Below are 9,306 nucleotides of genomic sequence, written 5' to 3' on the forward strand. Positions count from 1 at the left end.
TTTAAGAACATTATGAAGTACTGGTTAATGGTAACGTCAGGAACTTTGCTGGTTAATGGTAATCAAGCAACTTTGCATGAAAATTACAGTCAAATGCTATATGTATATGGCAATAATGCAAAATAATGCTCGAATCATTAAAAACAAAAAAACTTAAGCACTCAAGTCAAAACCAACAAATCACTGAATTGTTCACATGGAATAGAAGTTCAATTCAGTTTAGAAAATATTGCAACAGAATGTTCACATCACTTTTGTCAAAAGTTCAGTAACGAACGAAAAATAAAACGAATGCTGTCGCCACTGGCTTCCTAAAGTCCAACACTAATATATAAAGCAAATCGCAAAAGAAAGAATCACTGCCATGCCAGAACATAGGTCTACAAAGGTTCTTTTTTCAAAAAAGGTAAAATATAGATCATAATTTCCATTATTCTTTCAGATTCCCTACGAAATTATAGCACCTTCATATTAACAGCACGAGGACCAAGGAATTAGGACTAACAGAGCCAAGTTGCAGTTGAGATGCAGGGAAAAACTGAGGAGTTTTAATTTCTTCAATAAATTAAGTTTTGCACGTGCATAGGCCTATTATAAGTGCACGAATGGGATTCATAACTCCTTGAAAACTAGACTGATTATATCCTACATGGGGGACATTTAAATATCTTTAACTATCCTCATGCTACAACTTTTTGGAATACTGACAAGCTATTCCCATTCCAAAAAACATTCCTTTGTCGAATAGTACTAACTGAAACTGGTCTGATAATTCCTCCAAAATTAAATTCTGATCATACCCTATATGGGGGACATTTAAATATATTTAACTATGCTTTAAACTTCCAGTCTCATGCTACAACTTTTTGGAATGCTGACTGAAGCTATTCCCATTCCAAACATTCCTTTGTCGAGTGGTACCAACTGAAACTGGTCTGATGAGAACTTAACATTTCCACATTTCAACGGATATTTTTAATCGTGATCAAAATAAACCTGTGATATATTTTTTAAATCTGATTATTAAAATCTGGGCTACGAATATCATAACTACAGCTTATAAAACGTAACAAACATTTCATGAAGACGTTTTAAGTAATCACTAAAATGTAGTCGATTAAAAAAAAATAATAAAAAACAGTTAACTTTTTATGGAAAAAGACTATATGAAGCCTAACGCCCTTTTTAACACCTTGGCTCTAACAATCAATATTAGGCCTACGTCTTCAGTACACTGCAACACCCGTGAGATATTTGTATAAAGGGTCTAAATTTATTTTAAAGTTACGTAAAAAAATCGCATTCATGGAGTAAATCAGTTTCGTGTTCCATTAATCACCATATTTCTAGTTCAAGAGTGTACTATACCTTTTGATATAGTACTACCAATACTCACATACTGCAATAGTATACCTGATGAATATAGTGATCATAAAATTAATGGTTGCTACAATATATTTCTTTGAAAACTATACTTAATGTAAGCCTCTACACGTCCTAGGGGGGGGGAGAGAGAGAGAGAGAGAGAGAGAGAGAGAGAGAGAGAGAGAGAGAGAGAGAGAGAGAGAGAGAGAGAGAGAGAGAGATCGTACATCTGAAAGGTTAAAAATAGATTTATTATTCTTATACTTGTGGTTAGGTCTAAAAGTTTTCAGAGAGAGAGAGAGAGAGAGAGAGAGATCGTACGTCTGGAAGGTTAAAAATAGCGTTGTTATTCTTATAATAATGGTTAGGTCTAAAGTTTCCAGAGAGAGAGAGAGAGAGAGAGAGAGAGAGAGAGAGAGAGAGAGAGAGAGAGAGAGAGAGAGATCGTTCATCGGAAAGGTTAAAAATGCCGTTCTCATTCTAATACTTGTGGTTAAGTCTGAAGTTTCCTTTCAGTGCATAACTCTTCTGAGAGAGAGAGAGAGAGAGAGAGAGAGAGAGAGAGAGAGAGAGAGAGAGAGAGAGAGAGAGAGAGAGAGAGAGAGAGACCTTTGGTAGGACTGAAATACATTATCTCACTTCTCCAGTGATTCACTACAGAGCACTTAAAGCCAATATCCTAGAAAAAAAAAGTCACTTTATATGATTTTTGCTATTATTATTATTATTATTATTATTATTATTATTATTATTATTATTATTATTATTATTATTATTATTATTATTCAAAGAGCTCTCAAAATTTTAATTTCTGGAGGACTGGCCAGAAATGGAGAAACCATTTAGAAGTTTCAAAAATAAAAATAAAAAATTAAGAACTAGGTTTTCAAATACACATATTATAACCTAGAGGGTAAACTGACCTAATATGCAACTCAGACAAGTATATTTTACATCAAAGTGTTTCAGAAACAACTAGGCCTATTCTCGCTATTCAGTCTTACTGTAAAAGAAACTGCACATGAAGCAACAAATATGTATATATACATTATTCCTATGCTCCTTGTTCTATTATAACATTAAATTAGATAGATTGGTCTTGATAACATGCGATTTATTCCAAATTACTGTTTATTTGTTACTAGATTATTTCAATGGTCACAGGGCCTCTTAACGGCTTAATAATGCTTTTAGCCGGAAACTTTGAGAGATATTAGTCGATATCAATGGCATTTTATGGTCCCCGATTATTCAAAATTTCACCCAGCCAAAATTATACGGGGTTAACAAAATATATATAACGGATAGAATGCGCAATTACGATCCATCTGCGTCGAAATTATCACAAAGATAAAATTATTTAAAGTAAATAAGCTATCTTTTATTACCCTGCTTTCAATCACAACTTCATATCTTGGCTGGAAGTTGATCAGGCCTAAGTATGCATGAAGTTCTCTTTGAATCTAGACTTCTCCTTTCCTGTACAAATAACCTAATACTCTGCTTGCTTGGTGGACGCCATAACGTCACTTAGAATAAGCCCACATTTATATACCTCCATACCATCTTATTTAAGTGATTCCTGCCAGACACTAAGCCTTCTTTGCAATCTTTTTCCGTCTGTGCCATAACCACCAGCTCATCTGCATATAATTCCTAGAGATTCTCATTCCTAATCCCCTCACTCAGTACATCCATAACCAGTACAAAATCCCAGATTCTCATTCCTAATCCCTTCACTCAATGGGTCCATCACCAGTACAAAATCCTAGAGATTCTCATACCCAATACGTTCATAACCAGTGCGAATTCCCAGAGATTCTCATTCTTAACCCTTTCCGCTCAATGCATCCATAACCAATACAAAATCCCAGAGATTCTCATTCCTAATCCCTCCACTCAATACATCCATCATCAGTACGAATTCCCAGAGATTCTGATGCCTAATCCCTTCACTCAATACATCCATAAGCAGCACAAACAGAAATGGGGTAATGCCACTCCTTGATGTACACCAACTCTGACCTCAAACCTTTGTTTTCGTCAGGATTTCATTACTTTTGTCCCTGTTCTTGAACTCATCATTGCAACCATCCTAACCATATGTGACATTTTCCTCTTTCTTAAATACAAATATCCTATCTCGCTTTGCCTTCTATCAAATGCATACTCTAGGTCTATAAAACGAACAGTAGACCTTCAGAGTCTCTTCCTGTAAATGTAGAGGCCATATTAATTGTAGGCCTACCTACATCTCCCTTTAATTTATCCCTCTCTAATTACCACACTCCATAATACTGTCTCTACCTTCTCTTCAAACATTTACCATCAGACTTTCTTCCTATAGTCTTTTGGCATTATTTCCCCCCTCCCATCAGATTGCCTTCAACAGTTCCAGTATCCATGCTTTCCTTCTAGACCTAGTACCTGAAACATTTCAATTTCAATCTTCACTTTACTTATTGTGCCTTCTTATCCAATATTAAATATATCTTCATTACAGCTCCCTACAACTTCCCAACAGCCCCATATCCAAAACCCCGCCCATATCTTCTTTCACGAATGAGAAACAAATCTTTTCACCATACAACGCTAAATACATTAGGAACGTTGTTTTAACGACGTAGACGATTGGAACAAATCAGCCTTAACCAGCCATTAAAAAATGTCAGCCAGAACTCGAAAGTTGTATATAACAGCAATTTCCCAAGTATGTAGTGTCACTGTACAAAAAAAAAAAAAAAAAAAAAAAAAAAAAACCGCGAAAGCACTAATGATTTATCGGACAAAATAAAATAACTTTGAACCGTTTAAAATTAATACGTTACACATTCACCAGACAATTTCGACTGAAATCTCTCAGTTACGTAGGTCTAGCTCCTCTCGCTACTCTGGCATAGTAGAAAACGTGTTTCCATACTCTGATTTCATTATTATTATTATTATTATTATTATTATTATTATTATTATTATTATTATTATTATTATTATTATTCACATGATGAATCATAATCATGTGGAACAAGCTCACCACAGGGGCCACTGACTTGAAATTCGAGCTTTCAAAGATTTTCGTGTTCATTTGAAATCAGCAACAGAAGGTAGTTGGAAATACAGAAAGACGAGATCAGTTATTAGAAACGAAAAAATTAATTATCAAACACAAATATATAAAAACGTAAGTAAATTATTAAAAGACGAGAATTGTGATTATCAGCGACACCAAGATCCGACTCCATGAAAAAAACGGTCAAAATAGTACCACGTGTGTTCCCACGTCCTTTTTTCACGGGTTTTTATTTTAGCGAGAACAAAATTTGTAAGCCTTTGTTTCATGTTTCAGCTCTTGTGCTTTTGTGTCCATTTACTTATTAAATGTTCGAGGGTTAAAAGTTTTTTTATTGCTCTGATATTTTTGGCGCCTTCGAAGTTCAACAAGGAAACAAAAAAAAAAAAAACTAAAACGTTTACAGGATCATCGTTCTTCTGAAACGAACTGTTTTCACTAGAACTCAGGGTTGATACACTTTATATTACTCCAGAATTTAAACAGTATATTTTAGCCTTACCTCTAAAGAAAAACGAACTTTTAACCTATATTTTTTTTATTGACGTACATAAATTCATAAACAAGTAGTACGCTTCAAGACTTATTGATGAAACTAAGATTTTCGATGCAGTTCGTTTTTTTTTTTTTTATTTAAGTCCCAAACAGGTGGGCGTGGCCGCAGCTTACACCTGTCACGTTACAGTAAGTTTAATGAATGAACTTTATCGAACTTACAAAGACGGAACTTTCATTAGATTCGATTTGACGAAAATATCATCACTGCAAAAGCGCAGGTATCACGTGTTAACTGCTTATGGGAATATCTGAGAAAAAAAAAACTTAAAACTGACGACACCATATACCTTTTAACTGTCAAAATGTCCATATCTACGACCAGACGAAGCCTGAAGGATTCCAGTGACCATCCAGACTCACCCCTATACCCACTTCCTAACACCCCTGGCCTCCCCAATCACCGAAATAAGTAGAGGTCCCTCATATCTCGAGATACTTAAACTTAATCCTATCTTATCATTTACAGGCCTAAAACCTTCCGGACTCAATTGTAAATCAGCCTGTATCCCGTGTATATTGCCTTTTCTTGCCCTGTCCTGAGCCTAGCTTTCTAGATAGGCAACTTAGAGATTAGCTTATAAAGGAATTGCTTAAACTCGGCTACGTAAAACCACACGGGGCTAAAATTAGACCAGTTCATTGGCTTAAGGCACTCAATGGCCTCTTGGTTCAGTTCCCTGGGGATCTTAAGTAGCGATAATGGAATACTGGTTTTCACTAACCTTCACCCAGGACAGTACCACCGGGTATTAAGCATACCAATGCCCTAAAAACTGATCACTCATGAATAAAAAAAGAAAATAAAGACACAGGTACTTACTCTATATTCATTCTTTGACCAAAACCAAGGGGTAAGGAATGGTAACTGTCCAGCCGGTTTAGACTCATTTCAGAAACACAATTTCGACGTTAACACCGACAGGTCTTCTGAAGAAGTGACAACGAATTTCGAAGGATTTTTTTCTTCCCCCCTGGGCCAATCAGAGAGCTACAGAAGCCCTCCCTAAGGGGGACATTTTGTTTGGTCTTCTCTCATTGGCCGAAGGTTGAGTGTTTTGGCTAGTACGTTTTTAAGAGGCTTTCCAATTGGCTCAGAGGTCTTTGAGCACATTTTCCCGTTGTTTCTGTCAGTATTTAACGAATATCAGACATTTTACAATATTATATATTTGTATAATCTTAAGCAAAAATTCACAATTGTTAGTGACGTATATTTTCTTATCAAGACATAGTACCATTTCTATACCTGAGGCCTCTTACAGGTGTTAAAAATTAAACTCTTATTAATCACGTACAAGAATCTTATTAGCAGTGAATATGGACGAGGAAATATCCTTACAATGAAAAATATAGTTTCTAACTAACAAGTAAATATTAACAAATATATAAATCACCGATTTGTTGCTAAACAGAGATGAAAACTGTCAGAGCAGGATGAGCTAACCAGTTTGAAGTCATAACAATCAGGACTTGAACTGTCCTGAGACTGTCTCAGATATTGAAAAAGATGGTCTTGGGTATGATGCACTATGTTAGGGTGTTATTCACAAATATGATTATGAAATTGCAATGTATTGTAATTTTGTTATACAGTGATGCTACAATCAATACAAAAACTCCAAATTTTGTCTATTTTGTGATTTTTTGGGGTCCAGTTGGAGAGTAGAGGGAAGTAAGATAGAAGAAAGAGAATATGCCTGGAGGAACAGTAAAAGGAATAAAAGGGGTTGCAGCTAGGGGCTGAAGGAACATTGCAAAGAACCTCAAGTAATACCTACACTGATGGCATGGGAGGTCCCCTTTATAAACAAGTTATTTTTGGACCAAAACATAGTACTTGAATACAATACGGGTACCCTCTTTTTCATTACAGAACGTAAAAGAAAGCATGAACCTGAATTAATTCTGTAAAAGCAAAAATGATACTGCACCAGAATAATAAAAATACTGAATACTTACCAAATCCTTGTACAGTTCAGACAGTATCATCATCATCATCATCAATAATTCAGGAAGGAGGAGGATTTCCAGTTCCTCCTCTCCGTCAAACTCAGCCTCCTGCAACAAGCTAATTGAATTGAATTGACTGAATATAGAATTTAGGCCAAAGGCCAAGCACTGGGACCTATGAGTTCATTCAGAACTGAAAGGAAAATTGACAGTAAAAGATTACAAAGGTGTAATAGGAGGAAAGCCTTGCAGTTGCACTATGAAACAATTGTTAGAAGAGGGTGGAAAGTAAGATGGAAGAAAGAATATGAATGGAGACAGTTGAAGGAATGAAAGGGGTTGCAGCCATGGGCTGAAGGGACACTGCAAAGAACCTTGAGTAATGCCTACAGTGCACTACGCTCGAGTTGCACTTGATGGCACTAGTACCCCTTACAGGGTTAGCAATGTGTTCATCAGACATTAAATTACGACTGTTAGTTTGAGTTGATAAGCACTTTTGTAAAGTTACTTAAGAAAGTGAGTATAGTCTTCAATTCTGAGATACATCAATAGCAAGTATTATGACTACCATAGCAAAAACTGCAAATAACACACTGTTTTCCATTGTAGTTACACTATTCGTCTACAGGGTTTTTAAAGACAGGATTTCCACTAGTAGATCACTGAAAACCAGTGCTAATACTTTCATTCAAAGAAGTGCTCTGCTACCTTAAAGCTCCGTAACTAATGTTTTTAGCTGTGAAGTATTTGTAGCTCCCCCCCAGGGGATTATAAAACAGCCGAGTGAAACTGGAGGAAGAGGGTCTCATCCCACTGTGGCAGCCTGAGCTCATGGGGAAGGCGTGATTGTTCAAAGCTCCTTAAATGCATGGAACCCTCAATAGAAACAGAGAAGTCCAAGCCCTTCAGTCAGACGACCTGGGCAAGGGCTGAGCAGTAGCCCTTTATGGTAAAAAAAATGAACATCTCGATGGAGGTAGATGAGAAACTCTGTGATTTACCAAATAGTATCTCAGACCAGACAGATTCTCCTCAGAAAACACCCACGCCAAGGACAGTTCAGGGTGGTACCATGAAGAGGAATATGGTTGTGGTAACAACGTTCAGAAGGCTGATCGTAAGCAAATCATGAAACATACCAAAATAGCTTTGAAGCCTGTAGTCCCGGGAAGTGCAGTCTTCTCTACATTTCCAAAGAACCACGGCAATGGGAGAGTCCAGGTCAGTCGTCCTTTCTCAAGAAGGTTGTGCAAGTGACGAAGAGCAAAGGGGATTGCATGTTGAAGACTAAGAACAAACAGATTCATGCAGCAGAGATCAGTCATATGCAGATTCTTGCACACTCCACCTGCACTGTCCACATTGGCCTACCTCTTTGAACAGATGCTGACCTTACCATCACTCTCAATGGAAGAGTGACAGCTGCAAGAAGTCTTCTTGGTCTTCTTGCACTGGGCAGACTTCCAGGCCTCCTTCCTTCTGCTGATCTGGAGACAGGGGAGACAAAGAGGAAAAAGAGGAGGAGGAAGAGGAAGAGGAAGGTGAGGCACAGCAACACTTCTTTGAGCTCATACAACCATGAGCCTTCCTGTCCTCTCACATGTCTGCCAGAGTCAGGGCAGACATCCCCCAAGGCACAGAATAATGGGCCACAGGGGTATGAACAGGAGGAACATCCATGAAACCTGCACCTGAAGCAATAAGGTCCGTCCAGTCCGGTGCTAGCGAAGAACTTTTTGGCCAAATCAAAGAAGGCAGAGAATGGAGAAGAGGCAGTGAGAATAGCAGTGTCTTGACCTTTGACTTCCCCCTCAAGTCATTCTCCCACTGGGCAGACAACCTGGAAACGCACATGAAACAGTTCAAGGTCAGCACACACTCCTGGTGGGCTCTACAAGCAGTACACGAAGATTGACGGCTGACAGTCGCAGGAAATGTTAATCTATCATACGCTTGATCATGCCCGGGATATCTACATTGATCACTCCTTCTAGAATAAGAACTATCTGGCACCACAGTTCTCAAGACAGTCGAAACCATATTTAACAAAAAAAGCCCAGTCATCAACTGTTCAAACCAGTGCACAGTTAAAACAATAACATCCAGAGCATCCACACATCCATGTGGTTTAAGAAATAGTTTACCATGTACTCAACCACCTTGTTGCCAAGTTTCAATGACCAGCTCAACTTGAGGCAGAGGTATGCCCATATAAAAGACAAAGGTTAGTATTCTCGTAGGAACAAATACAAGTCAACGGAGTCAGAGGTGCGAGATGTAGCTAATCAGCCCGAGCTTTACTTAGCAATCTATAGGTTAAGAACACATCTGATTTTGGCTGGTAATCAAGAATGAAACTAGAG

This window comes from Macrobrachium rosenbergii, chromosome 1 (assembly GCF_040412425.1).
Source record: "Macrobrachium rosenbergii isolate ZJJX-2024 chromosome 1, ASM4041242v1, whole genome shotgun sequence".
NCBI lineage: Eukaryota > Metazoa > Arthropoda > Malacostraca > Decapoda > Palaemonidae > Macrobrachium > Macrobrachium rosenbergii.